Source organism: Sminthopsis crassicaudata, chromosome 1 (assembly GCF_048593235.1).
Source record: "Sminthopsis crassicaudata isolate SCR6 chromosome 1, ASM4859323v1, whole genome shotgun sequence".
Taxonomy (NCBI): Eukaryota; Metazoa; Chordata; class Mammalia; order Dasyuromorphia; family Dasyuridae; genus Sminthopsis; species Sminthopsis crassicaudata.
This window is the reverse complement of record NC_133617.1, coordinates 669,985,806-670,009,736: the sequence shown is the minus strand read 5'-3', so window position 1 is coordinate 670,009,736 and position 23,931 is coordinate 669,985,806. Positions and strand designations below refer to the sequence as shown.

The 23,931-nt window shown below is 40.3% G+C and overlaps 1 protein-coding gene across 1 annotated transcript in view; it reads right to left on the bottom strand.

Annotated features, from left to right (window-relative positions):
* Nucleotides 1-23,452, bottom strand: part of BSN (bassoon presynaptic cytomatrix protein) — a 223,985-nt gene extending 200,533 nt beyond the window's left edge. The window contains 1 exon segment of the mRNA XM_074283273.1: nt 23,380-23,452. The gene's annotated coding sequence lies outside the window, so the exon portion shown is untranslated.
* Between the last annotated feature and the right edge of the window lie 479 nt (nt 23,453-23,931).

Sequence of the window (23,931 nt, the reverse complement as noted above, 5' to 3'; positions counted from 1 at the left end):
CATTTCAGCTTTTCAGAAGCTAAGATTAGGTGGTCTTGAAGGCCTTTTCAAAACAGCACAATCAATATTCAATGATTATTTAAACGAATCTTCCTATTGCAAAGTCAGAAAGAGCTAACTCCACAGACTTGAGCCTCAATTTACTGAGAATACTTGTCATGTTTTTCTCATCTGAAAATCAGCCCCTTCTAAAGACACTATAATCTTTTATTGCTTGTGTGACAAGAATTAACAATAGACTGCTAGGGGAGGAGGATTGGGGGGGAAAGAAGGTTCCAATCGAGGAGGAGGCCCAAGGTTGCCACCCTGATGATTGGAAGGGTAGTGGAACCCTCCACTAAAAAACCGGGACAATTTGAAGTTTAGGGGAAAATATAATGAATTCTACTTATGACACCATCATATCATTCTGTTGATTTCTTTACTCAAGAAGGGCAATAAATTTCCAATGTTCCTATTGGTCCAGGGCAAGAGTAGTAAAGAATCAAGTCTATAAGTGAGGTTCCAGTTCAGTGGCTCAGGTGGAAAACAATCGTATTTGGTTGCAGCCAATTTTAGAAAAGTATTTATTTCCTGTTTATTAGAGTCTCTAGAGACCTTTTGGCTCTGATTACTGGTTGCCTTCATCATCTGCTGATTAGAGTATCATCACTCTTTGTAAAGTCCTAAGAGGTCAGGAAGAATAGTAGCCAAAACAAAAGAATTAATTGAATTCTTTCAACATTAAAAAATAATTTGTATCATAGCATATCAATTGTTAGCCATCTTTCTAAAATATGTCATATGTCTCCAACTAGATTGTGAGCTTCCTAAGGACAGGGATTGAGGTCTCTGTCTCCATCTCAGGATCCAACACAAGGATCTACATTAATTAATTATCAGTGGATGTATGTTGCAAAGCTGAGTCAATTAAAAAAATAAATTAAACAAGGATGGGTTGAGCACCTACTATGTTCAATCAAGCTGCTCTACTGGGTAATATGGATACAAAGGTTAAAAAACTATTTTCTCTGGTATCAAAGGAATTATAATATAGATTAAGAAATGAAGAGAAATAACTAATCAAATTAGAAAAGGAGAGACAAAGGAGAGGCCAGAGACATATGAGATTTGAGGAAGGGATTACCTTTGGCTTAGGTTCCTTCACTATCATCACAGCTAGCATTTATATAGCACTATACTAAGTGGTTCACAAATATTATCACATTTGATAATTCTGGGAAGTTAGTGCTATTATTATCCCCCATTTTCCAGTTGATTAAATGGAGACAAACAGAAGTCAAGAAGTCCTGACCTGCCCAGTTATCTTGCCCATGTGGGAGATGGCCTGAGTTGGGTTTGGAAGGAATTTCAAAAAATAGAAATAGTGAAAATGAGGAGCAGAGACCATGGAGTTTAGACATGGGGAACAGTAAGGACAAATATGAAAGTAAAGTGATAGGAGAAGAGAGATAGCAGGATGAAATCAGAAAACAGGATGAAATCTAGCCAACTAGGCTGGAACACAGAGTATACAGATAAGAGTAAGACTGGAAAAGTGAGTTGGAGGAAGATTATGGGAGACTTTGGACACCTGGCTAAGGTGATGGTAGGCAATAGAAAGAACCCAAAGGTTGCAGATCAGAAGAGTGACATGGTCAAACCAGTGCATTAAGGAGAATAATTGGTAGCTATGAGAAAGGCAATGTCAAGAAGGAAGTGCTTGAAGTCAGATAAATAAATCAGAAAGTTAAGACAAAAATCCAGGAGAGAGATAATGAAGGTCTGAAGGAGGGTAATGGGAGTGTAAGTGTGAAGACAGGATTAGACTCAAGAGACTTTGTGGGGATAGAATCAATAGGACTTAGTAACCCATTGGACATGGTTTGAAGAGTCAAAAATGACACCCAAGTTTCAAGCCTGAGTGCATAGGAGACTTGGAAATGCCATTAATAGGAACAATATAGAGTAGTTAGGAGGAAGGGGAAGTTTGGGGGGTTCAGGAGGAGAGTAGAATAGCTCAATTTCAGATATGTTAAGTTTGAGGACTAAACAGTTGGAGAAGTCCAATAAGCAACTGGAAATTTGGGGCTAAAGCTCAGGTTGGGGGTTGGTCTGCCAATCATCCATACAAAAGTGATAACTGAAACGATGGATAAGTTTTCCAAGGAAGAGGGTGTAAAAAGAGAAAAAAAGAAGCTTGTCTGTTGTGAACAGCAGCTCTGGGTATAGACAGTTCCATCTGGGGAGCTGTCATGCAGAAGCCAAGTTCTACCAAGGAAATCCATCTTGAGGAGCCAGACACTGAATGCAGGTTTTTCTGATGAGAAAGATCCAGGAAGCAAAACTAGACAAAATGGAAGACAAAGAATCAGTTTCAAGGAGAAAATAAGATCCAGTAGCTATCATGGCTGGTAGTCTACATTGGCAGTCAAGTTCCAAGGCTACTCTGTGGGAACACAGAAACTGGATGTTTGTGTCTCTACTAAACCTTTGCACCTGTTAAACCAGACAAGCAGAGACTTGGGGAACACACTCACACAGGAGGAGCAGGAGGTAAAAAACAAAACAAAACAAAAAAAAAAAAAAACAATCCAGTGAAAAAGGCAGAAAATGAGCAAGTCAAATGAGGTAGGGGAACCAAAAGAAAGCCATGTTATGAAAGTCAAGGGAGAAAAAGGATCTTCAACCTCAGCAGCTATTTATTCCAACTTCTTGATTTTATAGATGAAGAAACTGAGGTTCCAGGAAGTAAAGGAACCAGACAAGGTTAAGCAAATAGTGAATATGGGTGATAGAATTTGAACCTAGATCCTTTGAATCCATAATCAAAGTTCTTTCAATTGCACCATACCTCCCTAGCTCTAGAATGCTACATTATTAATTTGTAGGAGGGGGTTCCTGAAACTCCTACCCAAAAAGATCCTAAAATAAATAATAAAATAAAATGACCTGGAGAAGGAAAAAAAAAATTCAAGGTTAGGGTGGTCCAATATGACAGAAAGATAAATAAAGTAGGTGAGAATTGGGTAAGGATGGGGTAGGAGTAGAGAAGATCACTGGTTTTGGCAATTATGAGATCATTGGTAACTTTAACAAGAAGATTTTCATAGAGAGCACTGAGGCTAGAAATCAAAATAGAAAAGTAGGGGATGATGCAGTAGCAGTAGCAATAGACTATTCTTTGCAAAATATGTCAATAAAGAGAAAGAAAGAAATAGGATGACAACTTGAAGAGTAGGATCAAGAAAAATGTGTTTTGTTGTTTTGTTTTGGTTTTTTTTTAGGATAGAAGAGATCTGAGCATATTTATAGGGTAAAGAGTCTACAGAAATAGAGAGTTGATGATGAAAGAAAAAGGATGATTGATGAAACAGGGTCCTGAAGGTGACAGGAAAGGAATGGGATTGAGGACACAGATGGAAAAGTTGTCCTGGCAAATGAGAGGACCGTGTGCTTCTTAAGCACTTGATGGTAAGAAGAGAAAGGTAGAGGATGAAAATGGATGTTTAAATTTGAAAATTTGATGCAAAGTGAAGGAGCTCATATTGTAGGACTTCAAACTTTTCAATAAAGAGGAATATGAAGTTATCTGCTGAAATATAGAGGAATAGTGGGGGAAGGGGCACTTGAGGCACTCTACAAGCTTTGAAGAGCTTGTAGAGAATCTGTTGAGAGAGAAATAAAAGGATTACCATATATATATATATATGAATGTTTTAAAATATTATTGTTCAGTAAGAAACTGATCAGCAGGATGATTTCAAAGAAGCATGGTGAGACTTACATGAACAGATGCTAAGTAAAATGAACAGAACCAGATCATTATACAAGGCAACAGCAAGATTATGATAAATTCAGATGGACATGACACTTTTCAACAATGAGATGATTCAGGCCTGTTCCAATGATCTTGTGGTGATCAGAGCCATCTGCACCCAAGAGAGAGGACTGGGGGAACTGAGGGTGGATCATAACAGAGCATTTCACTTTTTGTTATGGTTTGCTTGAATTATATTTTCTTTCTCTCTCTTTTTTTCTTTTGATTTGATTTTTCTTGCACAGAAAGATAATTGTATAAATATGTATGCCTATTTTGGATTTAACATATATTTTTACCATGTTTAACATATATTGGATTGCATGCCGTCTAGGAGAGGGTATTGGGCAAAAATTGGAACACAAGATTTTTTTAAGGGTCAATGTTGAAAAAATTATCCTTGCATATGTTTTGAAAATAAAAAAACTTCAATTAAAAAAAAAAAAGGATTACCATAAAGCAGTAAAGACCTCATTGAGGTTAAGTAGCATAATTTATAGTAAACCCAATCAACTTTATAGCTTTCTCTATCAATAACTGATTGCTCCAGAGAAGGTGGGGGTTCAGGAATTGGGCTAGGAATTGGCTGAGACAAAGGAATCTAAGGGTCAAGGAGAAAGCATCATTAAGATGGCTAACAGAATGACACGTTCTCCCTCTCAAAAGTTTAATACAAATGTTGATAACTACTAATGCAATGAATAATCAGAGCACCAATAAAGTTTCCTCATCTCTTATTTATCATAATAGGGAGAAGTTGGGGAGACAGAATTAATATATTAATGAATCTTAATATAAAAAGGGGACAGAGCAAATATTTCACACAATGGTACTTGAAACCAGAAAATCTAAACCCTACGCAGAAAAAGGCAAATGAATAACAAGCCAAATTTTTTAACAAAACAAATTATATTTACCTCTTATAACTCTAAGGACTGAACAACTCCAGAAGACAAAGGAAAAAACGGGAAGAGGACTAGCTGGGAAGTGAAATCCACAAAAGGAAGGGAGAGGCTGAATAGTCAAGTCAGATGCAGCAACAGACCAAAGAGTGCAGGGGTGGGCCCAAAACTCTCTCTCCCAGGACCATATCTGCTTATATAGACTCTCCCCTCTCTAAGAAAAACTCACAAAGAGCCACTCTAACAGAAGCAGCAGAAAGGTGATGGCAATGACTTCCTAGGGCTGGCCATTCCCCCCACCTACAGGCAAGCCTTCTGGCAGGCCATGGACTCAGGAACCTCTGGTCTCTTCTTAAAGACCTGAAGGGAAGGTTGGTGCACAAAAATTCTCAGCAAACCAATGTTTAATAAGCCTTTTTAAACAAAGAAAGAGCAATTATACTGGTTCTGCTTGTACTCAGAAGGCAGAAAGTGCCAGGGAGATTGATCTTGGCTGAAATGTAAGGAAAATTTTCCTAAGAATTAGAGCTACTCAATTAAGGAATGAGTACCTCAGAAAATAGGGAACATTCCCATCCCCAAAGGTCTTCATGCAAAGACATTATAACCAGCAGTCAAGCTGTGGTAGAGAACTTTCCTCTTCGGGTATGGTTGCACTGAATCCACCCTCTTTAGTCCACTGCCACTGCCAAATTTCATTTGCTTTTTTATTTCAATAACAACATTCCTCTAGCTTAAATCCTTTATGCTGTAGAGAAGCCTATTTCCTTTTTTTTTTTAATCCAGTAGATGGAAAATAGTAAAGCCATGCCCTCCATTCTTATGTGTACCCACTTTTATTAGGTTTCACCATATCCACCTACCTTTCTGATCCTTTATTCACCCTCCTGGCTTTCCTTCTTTTCCTGAATGAGTCTTCTCCAATACAGAGCTGGGGTACCTCACAGTTCTCTGGAAATACTTAGCACAATGGTGCATTGGTTTGCTAAAGTGTGAAAGAATTAGCCCTTCTTTCCCTACTCCTCTTTTCAGGCCCCATAAAATGAAGCGATATTTTTTTACAATCTGAAACAAGGCTAGTTGATGTTAATGTCAGAGTTCACTTAAAATTCTAGCAGTTAGAAACTTCTTGGTTCACAGGAAAAAAGACCAGGACATCAATTTTAAGGAGAAATAAGTAAACACAGGATATACCAAAGCATGGAACAAGATTATAAAAGGGAAATCAGAATGAGCAGTAGGGAAGTCTTGGAAGTGATCCTGTAGGCAAAGAGTAATTTTAAAGGATCCTTCAAGACTGGGCTCTTCCATGATTTTCAACATAAAGGTTTCAAGCCTACTACTTATCTCCACCCTAACAAGTGTGGATCTGCACTCTGTGTGTATGTGTATGTGCATACATTTAAGCACACCCAAAAGTGGCTCAAATAATGTGGAAAGGAAATTGTGGATGGTAAGAGAGCTGCGGCCTTTTGTACTGAAGACACAGCTGGCATTCAGTAAGGCAGTGGACTAGAGAGGCTTAGATCAGGTTCTAAACACCTCTGCTCTGCACGTACAACTTCCACAAAGTAGTGTGTAGAGTACTACCACCACATGAGAATCAAGTCCCTTATAAACCAAAGGAGAAATGGTTCCTATCTGAAAGAAAGAGCATGTTTGAATTCAATAAACTCAAGGCAATTCAAACATTTACTAAACATGTGGCAGGCACTGGGGTTATAAAAACAATCCAAGGTACTGACCAAAGCACCCATTCAGCAAGTCCAATCTACCTTCAAGGAATTTACACTCTGATGGAGGATGCAATCTGTAAATACAATTACTTTTATCTAATTTTTTATATATTTTGTATTTGTATTTAATTATTTTGTGTTTTTGTTTGTTTCTTTCCAATAGAATGTAAGCTATTTGAGGGCAAGAAGTGCATCCTTAATGTACAGATATATATTACATAACAAATATATAATGATAAATATTTAGTAATAGTATATATTACAAATAATGTATAGTATTATATATTAGAGCAAGTGCTTAATAAATGCCTACTGAATGAATAACTACAAAATACTTTGAGTAGGGAAGAGGAAAAAGATTCTAAGGAAAATGGACCATCTATGAAAGAAGCATAGAGGAGGTAAAAAGAGTTTTGAGTTTGGAGAATGGTATATAAACCAGTTTAGTCAGAACATAGAGCACATTAATGTGAAATCCAGAAAGATAAGTTGAATCTAAATTGAGAAAGGCTTTTAAATGCAAGGATGAGGAGCTTATTTTATTCTCAAGGTAAGAGAAACAATGTAGATTTTTGAACAGAAGGATGACATGAAGACCTATGCTCCAGCAAGATTACTTTGGCAGCTGTGTTCAGAATAGATTGAGGAGGGAGAAATCTTCTTTTCTTCTTCTCCTACTGGACTTATGGAGGAGACTTTTTTTTTTTTAATTCATTTTTCCAAATTATCCCCTCCACTCCGTCCCCCCGATGGCAGGTAATCCCATACATTTTACATGTGTTACAATATAACCTAGATACAATATATGTGTGTAAATACCATTTTCTTGTTGCACATTAATTATTAGCTTCCGAAGGTATAAGTAACCTGGTTAGATAGACAGTAATGCTAACAATTTACATTCGCTTCCCAGTGTTCCTTCTCTGGGTATAGTTATTTCTGTCCATCATTGATCAACTGGAAGTGAGTTGGATCTTCTTTATGTTGAAGATTTCCACTTCCATCAGAATACATCCTCATACAGTATTGTTGTTGAAGTGTATAGTGATCTTCTGGTTCTGCTCATCTCACTCAGCAACAGTTGATTTAAGTCTCTCCAAGCCTCTCTGTATTCCTCCTGCTGGTCATTTCTTACAGAGCAATAATATTCCATAACCTTCATATACCACAATTTACCCAACCATTCTCCAATTGATAGACATCCATTCAACTTCCAGTTTCTAGCTACAACAAAAAGAGCTGCCACAAACATTTTGGCACATACAGGTCCCTTTCCACTCTTTAGTATTTCTTTGGGATATAATCCCAATAACAGCAATGCTGGGTCAAAGGGTATGCACAGTTTGACAACTTTTTGGGCATAGTTCCAAATTGCTCTTATGGAGGAGACTTTTAAAGGAAATTTGACTTCAATCTCTATTTCTTCATCTGTTATAGCAAGAATCCAAGGTAGGGTTTCTTAACTTGCTGTCACAAATTTCTTTTTAATACTTTGATATCCATTCTGGTCTTAAATATACGTTTGCTGGGCACTTAATCTTGACTGTCTCCAAAAGAAAACTACACTTCAGTATAATTGGTCTCCTTTGTAATCCTGTGCTTTATTTTATGCATTTAAAAACATTATTTAGAGAAAGTCCCTAAGCTTCACCAGATTTCCAAGAGAGCTTATGAGAGCAAAAAACATTAAGACTCCCTAGGCTAGGACTTGGCCCACAAAAATAATTGCTATTGACAGACCAAGTAAGAATTTGCATTCCCAGAGTTCTTTTCTTCCTAGCTGCTCAAGTCACTTCCAAGGATATCTCCTTTGTACCTCTTAGCATAGCCAGGAGTGGAAAAGACTGAGATGTCTTAACTCCTTTGAATAAACCAATTCTCTCTCTCAGGGCTCCCCAAACATCAGTGGGGAAGAGGCTTCATAAAGGCTCGGTACAGCCTGGAGAACAGGGCTCTGAAAGCCCTAAATAACAAGTATTAAAAGCTTTCTGATTGCTTCACAGCCCCATGAACTGATTCTGCTCATGCCTTTTTTCAATCTGGCTGAAAGTTTCTATTTTCCAAATATAAGTTATTTGGAACCCCAAAGGATAAATCCTCAGCCTTAGTGGTTGTCAAGCAAACGACCTGCTCCAAGGAGCAAACCTTGCCCAGGAAAAGCCCCTCCCTCTGATCCTAGCTGTGTCACAAAGAACAATACTTATTCCAAACAGGAATTGATTTGATATTTTTATAGGCTCTGATTTTCTCATTCAGAGAGAAAGCAGTAGAAGCCTGTCTGCAGGAGGGCTATCATTCACCAAATAGCCAGGATGCTTCCTCCCAACACCCTTTCTGAGGGAAAGGGGCAGTGGTTGCAAAGAAGGAGCCCCTCCAGGATCCCAAAGTGGAGAAGAGCAGAAGGAAACAAGAGATCCAAGAACAGCTTGCCCCCAATTCTTTGGACCTGGGCAGAAGCCAGGGAGTACTCTGCCTTGGGATGCCCTCTATTAGAACATCTCTCGGCTCCCCCACACCCATATTTGATTAGAGTCAGAAGTATAGGACAGGTAGGATGAAGGTAGCCCCGGAGCCTGGTACCATCCCAGCAGCTGGAGAGCCTAGGAAGGGATTTGCTGTACCTGCTGCAAGGCTGGAAGGGAGAAAGCCAAAGGAAGGGACAAGAAGGATGGTACAGAGAAGGGAGAGTATAATCTCTTTTCTAGCACAAGAGTTGTCTCCCTGGGGGTCAATTGGGTCCAGAGCAGCAGCTTTGGCCAGAGATTTCTCACTTCATCCCTCAGCCATCTGGCTTCCCCACAACCAGCTTCCTTCCCTGAGATGGCAAACTGAGCCAAGGCCAATGTCACTGCTGGGATGGCAAAGGGCCTTCTCTGCAGGGACCCCAACCAGGAAGGGCACATCGCTGGGAGCCAGGTTTCTTTCCATTGCCGAGGAAAAGCAAAGAAGCCTGAATGACTGCTGCTGGGGCCAGCTCAGCACTGACACGGTGGTCCTAAAGCCCCACAGAAAAGAATAGAGATCAGGAGCTCTCACAGATTCCTCCACATCCTTTTCTAATAACCCAATAATTAACTCTTCCTTCCAAAGAATCAGGACCTATATGCCAGTCCTGGACAAGGCCAGGTGCCAGGGAGGCAGTGAATTGTGCCATCTTCCTGCCTCCATAGAACTGGCCCAAGGCACCAAGGCCCTGCTGTGGAGACTACTCAGGACTAGCACCTCCTTATACTCCCCACTTAAAGGAGAGGTTCATCCCACAAACATTTATTAAATGACTAATATAAACCACCCTAAGCAGTTCTGTTACCTTGAGGGATGGGGCCAAGTGAAGGGAAAGGGTCTGTATCTATGATTTCATCAATGTGAGGATTTCTTAGTATGGAAATACCCTCTGCTAAAGCAGAGAAGTAACTCATTTGCAACTTAAAATCCAGACAATTTTCCCATCTTCTTTGCAGAGATGGGAAGCTATAGGTGTGGAACACTCCCTAGAATGTCAGATTTTTTTTTAATATTGTTTAGTTTTGCTAAACCTTTTTATTATCTTTATTTTTTATTACAAAGAATGAGAGGGAGGGGCAGGGAGCCAGCAAGGGATATATTGGCAAATGTAGATAATATAAAAATAAAAATTATCAATACAAATTTATTTCTTAAAAAAAAAAAGATTTCAGATAAATTTTAAATGATGGATTAAAAAATAAAAGTTGCCTATGGCACTAGGATCTAAGTGACAATCAGAGTCACACAGCTAGTTAGTGTTAAAGAAAGGATTTGAACTCAGTTTTCCTGATCTCAAAGTCTGACTTCCACCCAATATTGCATTATTTCATTCAGCTTTCTTTTAAAATGGGCAAAGGGAGCTATCCAAAAACACTTGTTTGTGTGATGAGAATTTAAATTATGTCCTAAATATGAAAGTAAAAATATAAGTTCTTGGAGGACAAGGATTGTTTTGCTTTCGGGGCCAACCCAAAAAAGCCTAAAACCAAAGAGTAATTTTAAAAAGATTTATTGAGTCAACTGAGAGAGGAGAGACTAAGTTCTTGAAGGAGCATGAAAAGGGAGGTAAATGCCTCCTTATCCAAAGAGCTAGAACATCACTGTGTGATGATCAACTATGAAAGATTTAGCTCTTCTCGGCAATGCAATGATCCAAGACAATTCCAAAGGACTCGTGATACAAAATGCCATCAGCAGCCAGAGAAAGAACTATGGAGTCTGAATGCTGATCAACACATACTCTTTTCACTCCTTTTCTTTCTTATGGTTTGTCCCTTTTGTTCTGATTCTTCTTTCAAACATGACTAATGTGGAAATATGTTTAACATGATTGCACATGCATAACCTATATCAGATTGTGTGCTGTCTTGGAGAAGGGGGAAGGAAGGAAGGGAGGGAGAAAAACTGGAACTCAACATCTTACAAAGATGAATGTTGAAAATTATATTAACATGTAACTGGAAAAAAAATAAAATACTACTAAGTCAAAAGAACTCGAAGGGCTGGGTCAGGTTGTATAAGAGGACCCCTGATCATAAAAGGAGAGAAAGGACAAGAAGGGGAAACCTTGGATTAACAAACTCATTTCTCAGCCCCTGAACCTGACCTAGCTATGAAGAGTTTCCTTTAGAGAAAAACAGAAAAGCAATTCAGTACAGCTATAGGGTAGTAGCCCAATTCCTCTCCTCTCCTTTCAGAAAATTTAGTCTCCACATGATTCTCAATAATTCTTTCCCTGTAAAAATCAGCATCTCTCATCATGCCTTTTCCTAAGGGTAACATCCTTGAAAATGCAATTTTCCCATTAAATGTAAAAACTTACAGAAACCATCTTATATGTGAAATTAATGTGTAAGAAAAAAGGTTAAGTCATTAAAATTTAACAATTCTGCCTAAACAAGAACTACAGGAATGTTTTCCCCTTCAGGTGACTACAGACTAATAAATGTTCATACAGCTCCCTGTCAATCAGAAAGCATTTATACATAATCCATGGTCTCCCTTCTACTTTCATTGAGTCTGCTTCTTGTAAAGGAAGTTAGTTTAGGAACAGCCCCTCCCCTGTGATCAAACAAATTTGTCCTTTAGTCTTACCTTCAAGAGCTAGGTCATGCTTGCTTCTAGAATCTCTCCTTTTAGACATATATTCTTCCCATGGGATTCATTTTCCTTGTGACTGTTTTTCCCAAGCTGGGTGGGATCAGGGATAGCACTTACAATCCCAATATGGATCGGCAAGTCAGTCAAGCATTTATTAAGCACCTGCTAGGGGCCAGGAATTGTGCTAAATTCTGGACCTATAAGGAGACAAAAGATGGTCCCTGCCCTTAAGGAATTTATAATCTAATGGGGGTGATAACAATGTAGTTATAGTACATCAAATAAGTAGGTACAAAAAAGGACATTAAAAAGGGAAGGAACTGGAATTAAGCTGGATTGGGAAGGGTTCCCTAAAAAGTGGGATTTCAGTTAAGACTAGGAGGAGGCCAGGAGGCAAAGAGAAGGGAGAGCATTCCAGGATTGGAGGACAGCCAGAAAAAAATGTCTGGAGTTAAGTTAAATGGAGTGTCTTGTCCAGGGAACCACCAAGAGAGTAATGTCACTGGAATGGAACGTATGTGGATGTGTAGAGAGAAGGAAGGCATGAGGGAAGTGCAGGTTATGAAGGGCTTTGAATGCTAAGCAAGAGATTTTCTATTTGATCCTTTAGGAAAACCCCTTTGGCAGCTAAATAGTAAATGGACTTGAGTAGGGAGAGACTTGGGGCAGGCAGACAAACCTCCAAACAGTCTGGGGGTGAGAATGTGTACCAGAGGAGAGGAGGATTTATAAACTTTAACTTGTTCTATTTCTCTAACGTGGGCCAGTTTGTCCCTCTGTAGACATCTCAGTGGCCCTCTACTCCCAGCACCCGTTATATTTGTGCAGGATTTAATGAGTATACCAGCTCTACATAATTTTACAGCATCTCAGGCCTCCCCAACATTAAGGTCTGTAAGTGTGTGCCATTACACCCAATTCCTATAGGAATCAGGTGGCTGAATTAAAGAACAGTGATTGTAATGAGTAATAAGTTTGATGACTATCCATTTGACCAAGATTAAACTCTACCCAATATTTCAGTTTCCACATCCTTCTTCCCTACACTGCCACGAAGCTGGGTACTTTGAATACAATATCTCTTTGGGTCCTACTCTTTCTTTAGCAGATGAATTTTTTGGTTGGAAACATCAGAATGAAACTCACTATTCATCACTGATTTAGTTTGGAGAGAAAACTCTCCTACAACTACTGTTTTACACAAAATCTTTACTCACCATTTTCATCTCATATTCCATTACCTCTGATCATTCATTCAACAAGCATTTAAGTGCTCTATGTGCAGCAATGGGAATACAAAGGAAAAAAAAAATCCCTGACTCCAAGGATTTCATATTCTATTGAGGAGATAACATGTAAATAATAAGGTACACACAAAATATAATACTATATATATATATATATATATATATATATATATATATATATATATATATATATATCACACATACAATGTACCAAGGACAGTGCTTCACAGGAGGTAGATGCTATTATTATCAGTTCCCTATTATACTGAGGAAACAGGTAAACAGAGAGTGACTTGCCCAATAACTCACAACTAAGTGTCTGACACCAGATTTGTATTCTGGTCTTCCTGAATCTAGGCCCAGCACTGTGCCATCTAACTTTCTCCATATATACAGATTTAATGGGTCGTAATCTCAGTAAGGAAGGGACTAGCCCCTTAGGAGGAAAGGGGGGAAAGGGAATTAAATGGGGCTGGGAAAAGCAGAAGACAGGATTTGAACTGAGTATAGAAGGAAACAGAGAATCTAATAGGAAGAGGTGAGGGAGGGGAAAGAGTGTTCCAGGTATGTGAAATAGCTCAAGATGTCCAAAAGGGAGTTAATGAAGCATAACTATAGCCTGGAGAGACTAGGGATAAATATACAGGCCTGGGAATCATTTGCATAGAGATAACTGAACCTACAGGAAGTAACAAGATCACCAAGTGAGATAGTATAAAATGAAGAAAAAGGCCTAGAACAGAGCCTTTGGGGATACCTACAGTTAGTGAGCATGATATGAATTAAGGGGGGAAAAAGGAAAAAAAAAAACAGCTAAGAATGAGGGGCAATCTGACTAACAGGAAGAGGAAAAGGACAGAGTAGAAAGAGGAGAGGATCCAGGAGGAGAATGTGACAGATAGCATCAGAGGCTGCCGAGCGGTCAAGAAGGATGATGAAGAAAAAGCTATTGGACCTGCCAGCTAGGGGAGATAGTGTGGGGAAGGAGGAGAAAATTTGGAACAAAAGGTTTTGAAAGGGTCAATGTTGGCATTGAAGAAATTATTGATAGCTTTGGAAAAGGTAGTTTCAGTTAAATGGTGACATCAGGAGCCAGATTGCAAAAGGTTTAGAATTGAAAAGACAGGAAGTGGGAGGAACTGAATGTAGCCCAGTTTTCTCAAGAAGTTTAAAGGGGAAGAGATATAGACCAATAGCTGCTGGAGATGGTAGGATGAAATGAGGGTGGGTTTTTTTTGGCTGAGGCAATTGGGGTTAAGTGACTTTCCCAGGGGGCAGCTAGGTGGCGCAGTGGATAGAGCACCAGCCCTGAATTCAGGAAGACCCCAGTTCAAATCTGGTCTCAGACACTTAACACTTCCTAGCTGTGTGACCCTGGGCAAGTCATTTAACCCCAGCCTTGGGGGGGGGGGGGGGGGGGAAGTGACTTTCCCAGGATCCCACAGCCAGCAAGTATCTGAGGTCAAATTTGAACTCAGGTCCTCCTGACTTCAGGACTGATGCTCCATCCATTGCATTATCTAGCTGCCCCAAATGAGGGCTTTTTAAGGAGGAGAGAGGCATGGGCATGTTTATAGGTGGCAGAAAAGTAGTCAGGAGATAGGGCAAGTTTGTAGACAAGGAAAAAAGTGTGGATAATAGTGAGAAGACAAGGGAGAATGAGATGCAGAAGGGTTGCCCAGAGGAAGTTTCTTCATAAAAGACTGGTGGGAAGGAGAAGATGGTCAGGGGAGATGTCTAAATGATGTAAGATGATGAAAAGGGGAAAGGTAGAGCTCTTGGAAGCAGATGGCCTCAGTTTTTTTTTTTTTTTTTCAGCATAGTGTGAGGCAAGATCCTTAGCTGAGAGGATGGTAGGATTGAGGAAAGACAGGAATGTCTGAAACAGCCACTGTTGAGAATGGGATAACAAACTGAATAGGGAAGGACAGCATGACCAGGAACAGGACCAAGGGGCAAGGGGTTCAAAAACAAAGAATATAGAACTGATGAAGATGGATGATCCATGTAGACAATGCAGAAGTGATGGTTTGAGAAAGAAGAGAGGGATGAAGGGAATGGGGTTGTAATAAGAATAAAGGATATCATAGGAGTCATAAGCTATAGGGAAAGATGGGATAATCAAAGTATATGTTTAGATAAAAATAATTCAGGGTTCATAAGCATAGAAATGTAACAGTTGTATAAAGAAGATCCAACTCACTTCCAGTTGATCAATGATGGACAGAAATAACTATATCCAGAGAAGGAACACTGGGAAGCGAATGTAAATTGTTAGCACTACTGTCTATCTACCCAGGTTACTTATACCTTCGGAAGCTAATGATTAATGTGCAACAAGAAAATGGTATTTACACACATATATTGTATCTAGGTTATATTGTAACACATGTAAAATGTATGGGATTACCTGCCATCGGGGGGAGGGAGTGGAGGGAGGGAGGGGATAATTTGGAAAAATGAATAAAAAAAATAAAATAAAATAAAATAAAATAAAATAAAATAAAATAAAATAAAAAAAAGAAATGTAACAGTTGTGGCTTCTGACAAGGTCAAGGATTTGATCATCATGGTGTGTAGCTATGGTGAAGTGGAGGAATAGGTCTTAGGCATTAAGAAGACTGAGGAATATGAAAGTTATGGTATTTAAAGGCATTGGAATATATCTGCTGAAGTCCTGTTGTAGGAGGGGAGGAGAAAGAAAGGAAAGAAAGACTGGGTCCGGTACTGAATTCTTTGAGGAAGAAACAAGATGTCTATAGGGTCCAAGTATAATATAAATATAATAATTTTGTTCAACCACTTTTTAGTTCCATCTGACTCTTCGTGACTCCATTTCGGGTTTTCTTGGCAAAGATACTGGATGGTTTGGCATTTCCTTCTCTTGCTCATTTTACAGATGAAGAAACTGAGGCAGACATGGCTAAATGCCTTGCCTTGGGTCACACAGCTAGTAAGTGTCTGAGACCAGATTTTAACTCAGGAAGATGAGTCTTTCTGACTCTAGGACAAGCATTTTATGTACTGTGCCGCCTAAATGCCCCCCAATTGACATAACACTTCAAAATTTGCCAGGTGCTTTCCACATACTATCTCTTTGATCCTCAAAATAACCCTGGGAAGTAAATGCTTTAATTATGCCATTTTTATAGATGATAATAAGAGATTAAGTGACTTGCCCCAGGGTCTCAAAGCAGAATTTGAACTTGGTCTTCCCAAGTCCTACTCCAACATTCCATCTCCTTAAAGCTGCCTCTAAAAACAACCATGATCTGGATTAGATAACACATTTGGAGATCATGAACCATAAAGGAGGACAGGTTGCTTAGAGGAGTAGTACAGAGAGAATATGGACATGGCAAGGGAATATTCTGCCTACTCCATTGTGACTATCAAGGGGGGATGAGAGAAGGTATAATTAGTACTAAAAAGGGTATCAAATAAAGCAGTGTCATCAGGAGTAAGTAAGACCTCAGTAAGGGTCAGAAGATCGAAGAAATAAGAAATTAGAAGGCAGATGATAAAGGGAAGTTTGGGGACATGAGGAGGAAGGGACCCAGAGTAGGGTTGAAGTAGATAAAAGTAAAGAAACAACCAACTGGGGATGGGGAACCCTCCTTCCCTTTTCTGTGTCTACAAAAATACGACTCATCCTTCAAACTCTAGCTCACATAATTCCACCTCCTCCAAGAGTAACTACAGCTGGTAATGAAAGGGACAAAGCACTTCATCTGGAGTCAGACCAGTGCTCAAATCCAGACTCAGACATTTACTGAGTGACTCCAGGCAAGACAGTTGATCTTTGTTTGCCTCAGTTTCCTCAATTGTAAAATAGGAATAATAATAACATATCTAGAAGGAATGTTATGAGGATCAAATGGAATATTTGTTTAAAAAAACAAACAAAAAGTACTTAGCACAGTGCTTAGCATGTAGTAGGTGCAATCTATTATTCCCCCACCTATTTTTAAAGAGATGGTTGGTAAACATAGAAAAGGAAGCAGTTATCATAGTCAGCATGGCTTCATCAAGAATAAGTCATGGGGCAGCTAGGTGGTGCAGTGGATAGAGCACCAGCCTTGAATTCAGGAGGACCTGAGTTCAAATTTGGTCTCAGACACTTAACACTTCCTAACTGTGTGACCCTGGGCAAGTCACTTAACCCCAGCCTAAAAAAATTTTTTAAAAAATAAAAAAAAAAATAAAAAAGAACAAGTCATGCTAGACTAGCATTTTCTTTTTTTTTTTTTTTTTGAGAGAGAGTTACTGAGCTGCTAGATCAAGAATACCACAGATATAGTTCACCTAGATTTTATCAAAGCATTTGATAAAGTCTTTCATGATATTTTTGTGAAAAATATGGAGAGATGTGGGCTAGAAGTTAGTACAATTAGGTACAATCTGAACTATTGGAATGTCCTGACCCAAAGGTTAAGGTTCAAATCAACCTAGTAGGAAGTCTCCTGGGGAATGATCCAAGAATCTGTTTTTAGAATTATGCTATTTAACATTAACACATCAATGATTTAGATAAAAGTATAGATGCAGATGATACAAAGCTCACAAGGATAGTTAGCACATGGAATGACAGAACTGAGATTCAAAACGACCTCAACAGAATGGTACAGTGATTCAAATCTAATCAGAGAAAATGTAATAGTAATAAATGTAAAGCTTCACACTTTAGTGCAGGGAGAGTGAACCTCATATTCCATAGGTATTAGTAACTACTGGTGTGGAAACTCTCTTTTATGGCCTTTGAAAATTAAAGCATATTCTTAGGGAATAGGGCACTGAGAAGTTTAAATAGCTTGCCCAAGGTCATACAGATAGATGATATGTATCAGAAGAAGAACCTAACCACAAGTCTTCCTGACTGAGATTGTTCACCTTAAAAAAAAAAACAAAAAAACTGAGTGTGCTTGTGGTCCCAAAGTTCAACAGAAGTCATCAGTGTGATATGGAAGCCAAGAAAGCAAATGCAAACTTGGGTTGCATTAAGAAATCTATGTTATTCAAAATAAAAAGGTGACAGTCGTTCTCTGCCCTGGTCAGAACACATATGATTCTTGGTGCCACATTTTAGGAAGTCCATTAATAAACTAGAGATGAAAATAACTTGAATCGTGAAGGACCTCAAGTCCGTGCCCCATGAAATTTAGTTGAAGGAACCAAGGATATCAAACTAGAAAAAAGAAGATGGTTGCTGTCTTCAAGATCTAAAAGCTTGTTACATGAAACTGGTATTGGCCTTCTTCTGCTTGGCCAGAGGTCAAAACCAAGAGCAATTAAAGGAAGTTGCAAAGAAACAAATTTAGACCCAACATAAGATAAAACTGCAAAACAATTAGGGCTGCCCAACAGTTAGATGGACTTCCTCAGGAGATAATAAGTTTCCCTTCATTAGAGGGCTTCGAGCAAAAGTAAATGGGTCACTCATAGGGTATGCTGCAGAGGAGATTCTTGTTCAGGTATAGGTTGGACTAAATAACCAATGAGGTCCTTTTCACCTCTTGCAGTTAGGAAGCACAGAGAATAGAGCACTAGGCCTGGACTTCAAATATAACCTCAATACTTACTAGCTGTGTGACTCTGGTCAAGTCATTTAATTTCTGTTTGCCTCAGTTTTCTCAACTGTAAAAGGGGGGCTAATAATAGCAGCCACCTCCTAGGGTTATTTTGAGGTTGAAATGAGACAATATTTGTAAAGTTTTTAGTATGTGCCTAGCATATAGTAGGTGCTTGATAAGTGTTTAAATAAACCTTTCTTTCTCCCTTCTTGAAATTCTAAATTCTTGTGATGCCTTCTCTGACCCCTCCAGCATGCAACAATTTGACAGTCAGAGAAAGAGAGAAGATAACTTACCTGAAATCACCCAAATAGGAAGCTGGGATCCAAAGCCAAAATCTCTGCTAATTAAATTTTGGCTAATAAAGCCAAGAACTAATGCTGTTTCTCCTATACTACATTTCCTTGCCTTAGCCTTCCCCTGGTGATCATTTACCATCCTGTGATATCTCATAATCTTGTTCTGTGATAATCATCACTTGACTTTTTATATGCCAGATCTCCAACATGGCTTTAAGGTCCTTGACAGCATGGACTATATTTTACTCAACTCTGGATCTCCCTCAGGTCCTGATTTAGGACCTTACACATAGTAGGTACTCAAAAATGGTTGTTACCAAACTGACTGACTAAAACAGATCACACAACCAAAGTCAAAAAGGCATTTTTGAAACAGTGATTGAAAACATTTAGAAAAGTGTTTCATGTTCAGTCTCCATTACCCTTCCTGGCTAGAAATTGTGAATGTCTTGGCTTTTTGTAATTCTAAGTAGCAGGCTGTAGGATTGTGGCTGTTGCCATTTGCAGGGATTTGGATCAAGCTCTCTTGTCCCACTTGGCTTCTGAGAGTAGTGTCAACACAGATATCATGCTAAGTCAGCACAGTATAAGAAAATATAGAAGTTGCTCCTGGTAACAAGGGCTATTATTATGGCATTACATTAATATACAATTTAATTCTCTTGTGGCTGAGTGAGATGATTATCCCCCCCTTCCTGTTTTTCATTCATCTTATAGGAGGCTTTTAATTATCATACTATTTCCTGATCATTATCTTGGCACATTCTGCCTTACATTACAGTTATTTGTATATGTTTTTCTTAAAAATCTCCCCTACTAGACAGTAAGCTCCATGAGGATGAAAGCCATGTTTTCATTTCCTTTCAATCTCTTCTGATATGCAGCATGGTATGTTAGGCCCAGTAAGCACTAAATAAATTTAATTTAATTTAATTAATTGAACTGGAAAGATTGCCAATAACTTCATGAATTTACTTTAAGTAGATATGTCATCCTATCCCTTTTGTTCTTTTTGGGGGGAAGAATACTCAGAAATGCATCTCTCAGGTCTTTTTCCCTCAATGGTCCAATCTGTTCATCAGTAACAGAGCTGAACAGGCTAAATTTGGCAGCAGGGACCTGGGACACTCTGACAGGAAGAAATAGGAAGCCATTTTGATGCTAAAGAAAAAGAAGAATAGACAGTTTAGGTGCTGCTCTGGCTGAGCCAATGTGACAAGCTGAATTACAACTAGAGAAAAGGATTCTTGCTTTTCCAGAGCCTCCAACTGACAATAAGAGGAGGCCCTCTCCTGTGCTACTCCAATAACTAGGGTCCCTCTGGCACTCCATACCCAGCTTTCTGTTTTCCTACAATCTAAGGAATGGAAGTGGTCCCTGAGGAAAAATGCTGTAGATCCCAGAGCTCTGTTGTCAATAGTATCACCTATTCCCAGTTATTAACCTTTTTCCCAATCTTTCCCTGTCTGATTGCTTCTGAGTATTGATGGATGGTGAAATGTGAAAGAAACGTGATCTCAGTATAAAACAGGACAGTAGCTGGAGGCATTAGTCTTTGCTTCTACTATTCTGAGTTAACCTTTGATACTACCCAATTTCAATAGATATTTCAAATGATTATAGAATATAATGGAATATTATACAACAAACAATGAACAGGAAGAATTCAAAGAAAAATGGAAAGACATGTGACGTGACGATGCAGAGTGAAGAAAACAGAACCAACAGAACAATATACATTAATTACAATTACATAGTTAAAGAATAGCATCAAAACCATGTTACATACTGAAAAGAAAATTTAAAAAGGATGATAAAAGTGAGGATTGTATGGGTACCACCACATTAAAATTAATAAACTAGTATTTTAGGACAGGGTTAATGATTAGTAAATAACAAGTGTATAGGCACTAATGCAATCATTAATGTTCTTGGGTTGTTTTTGTTGAGGTTGGGGTTTTTTTGAGTTTCATTTTGCATGCTCATTTTTCTTATTTTATTTTCTTATGCTCTGTTTACATGTTGAAATGCTAGTACTTGTAAATGAAAATGAAAATAAAATTTGTATTTTTATAAAAACTTTAGATGGTGGCATTACAAAATGTGATCCACCATAATCAAAAGAACCAAGCTGGTAATGAAAAGTCAAATACTGAGTTCCTTTATATCGAGAACTTCCAAATGACAAGGTGCTTTTCTTGTTCAGCTATTTCGACTTTCACTGGGAATGACAGCACCACAGCTTATCAGAAAGGAGTTTGCCTCTAGCTAAAATCCAGATACCACCACGATATGTAGCAAAATGAAGAATGCTCACAATATAAGAAATAGTACAACATTAAGTAGATTAAAATAATTCATTGAAAATGAACACATGTCCCTGGCTTTGTCTATAAAAATAATGTTCATAGCATTGATTTGCAAAGCAACCCAGCAATGGCAGGTTTACAATTTCAATAACGACCATTCATTACTTCCAGTTGTCTAAGAAATTTGAGTTGTTAGGAAATAGATACATACTTGGACAGCTGAACAATCAAAAATAATGTTCCATCACAGGCAATTAGCTCCCACACAGAAAAGCACAGGAGCATAAATGACCAGATTCAGAGTGAATTCCAAAGCTATCTCTAGCTTCACTCTGACTCTAGCCTGTTTGATTTAAAGAAAATGGTATAGAGATAATGCCTTCCATTTCAACCTGTCATCTCTGGTAGCCTATGTGAGTTTTCAGGGTGTTGTTTTATTACTGACTGGCATTTTCTGCATTCATAACCATTCGACTGGTTTTGCAGGATTTCAGTTAACATCTATTTCCAAACCATTTCCCCAACATTCTATCAAATATTTCATGGTTTAAGGTGCTTTTTCATAAGAGTTATCTATTTTACAGACTAAAACTTAAGGTGACAAAGAACAAAACTTGTGCTAGAAGATTTCAACATAATTTTAATTTAACATCAAAATATTGACTGTCACTAAATGCTACAGGTAGAGTCCATGATACTGCCAGATGTGTTGTTAATTAAGTCGCTTTTAGCATCCTAAATGTATATACTCTGCCCCTATATTCATGCTCCTATTTATTGCATCTATTCATTTCTATATACCATAAATATGAAGCTATTTCACACATCTTTCTCCCAATGAACCACCCTCACTGAGGCTGTTCCCAGTCTAGAGAATAAGCAGAAAATGTTTACAAATAGCTATAACATTTTTTCATTTAGCAATTTTCTTCATGTAGCTAGATCTACAAAGCTGAGGTTACATAATCACCTATTTAATACTCCAAACCAGCTGCATTTAGAGTAATCAGATTTGGGGTACAATGTGCTGGTGTGGAGTTCCAGACTGTGAAATAAAAAACGGACACTGCACTAAGCTAATGCACTAATGAGAGAAGGCTGGGGATCTAGCTAGGTGCAGAAAGGGAACACTTTCCAGCTGACTGCTTTGCTCACACTACAAGAGACAAGATTCAAGATTCCAAGTACAGCTTGACAAAAGGATGTTAGTATTCAATAAGCTATACTGTTCTCCAGATACAGACAGACAGAAACAGAGAAACAGAGACAAAGACAGAGAGAGACAGAGACAGAGAGACAGAGACAAAGACAGAGAGAGACAGAGACACACAGAGAGAGAGAAAGACAAAGACAGAGAGGGGGGGAGGAAAGACACAGAGAGAGACAGAGAGAGAGAGAGAGAGAGAGAGAGAGAGAGAGAGAGAGAGAGAGACAGAGACAGAGAGACAGAGACAGACAGAAAGACAGAGAGAGACAGAGACAGAGAGGAGAGAGACAGAGACAAAGAGACAGAGAGACAGAGAGAGAGAGACAGACAGAGAGACAGAGACAGAGAGAGGTGGGGAGGAAAGAGGGGGAGAACCCCAATCTGAACCCTTTTTAACCATGAACTCTAACTCGCCTGGCTCACTGAGCTTCCCTGCTTCCTGTCTCACCGCGGGCTTCGCTTCAGCATCCCCATCCCTAACAGAGGACTCGGTGTTTTTCCCTCTCCCTCCTCCTCCTCTCTTCCCTAAGCTTCCTTTACCTCCTCTATAGACTTTGTGCTCTCTGCCCTGCTACTTGTTCGTCTCTATCAGGAGGACGGACCCCAGAGCTCTGCTCTAAGCTCTATTTTCTCAGTTCTCCAGCATGAACACCAAGCCCCCCTCAGTCCCTCTCCTCCCACACACCCCCAATGAATCCAGAGTTCCATCTTCCCTGGGTGAAGATGATTGCACCTACTCACGCCCCTGATCCCTGACAACTGCGCCCCTTCCCCCACCGGAGGCTGACAATTCATTCAGCCAGAAGCCCGGTGCTCTTCTCTCCTTCCCCTGCAGCTACCCAGCCCCGGCAGGTCCCTCCACCTCTCGGAGCCTCGGTTTCTTCTTCAGTTAAATGGGTACAATGCTATTCAAAGGATGAACCACCCAGGACCGGAGCAGCTTTGTTTACCTAAGATACCAGAGAAGCGGCAGCTATCTCTTGCTGTTGTTCTGTTACGACCCCCCCACACACTGAGATCCCCGCCCCAGCACTGCTATCTCTTGTCCAGACCCATCAGCCCAAAGTACCCCGTCGGTGGAGCCCCCGACGTTCCCCGGAACGGGAGCCGGGGCCGGGCCTCTGTCCGCGCCCGCTGCAGTCCGGAGCCAGGGGACGGCTGGGAGGGAGAGTGGGACCCCTCCGGTCCGGGCTGCCTTACTTACCTGGCCGTGTCGGCAGCGGGGCCGGGGCCGGGGCGGGGGCCGGGGCCCCCCGGCTGCTGGGCTGTAGCCGCGCGCGCAGCTCCGGCTGGAGGGAGCTGTCCGCTTCCTGGTGCTGAAGGCGCCTTCCCAGCCGCGGGGCCGGGGCCGGGGCCGGGGCCGGGGCCGGGGCCGCCCGCCCCCGGCAGTCCGTCCCCGGCTCCCCCCTCCAAGCTGGCTTCATTGCCCATGGCGGGGCTCGGACGACGGGGTCGGGGCGGTGGAACGGGGCGCGGAGGGGAGGGGAAGGGGAGGGAAGGACAGGGAGGGGGGGCCGGGCCGGCAGCTCCCGGGCTCGCTGCTCACTCTCTCAGCGCTGCGCCGCCGCCGCCATCTCCCAGCTCCACCAGCGGCGCCTGGCACTACGCATGCGCGGCCCGCCCCCCGGCCAGACCCCGCCCCTCGCTCTGCACACACCCCTCGGGCGCTTCTGAGCCGCGCGTGATGCTGCCGCCGCCGCTGCTGATGCTACTACTGGAGCTGCTCTCGCTGCTGGGGGCGGCTTAGTGGCCACCC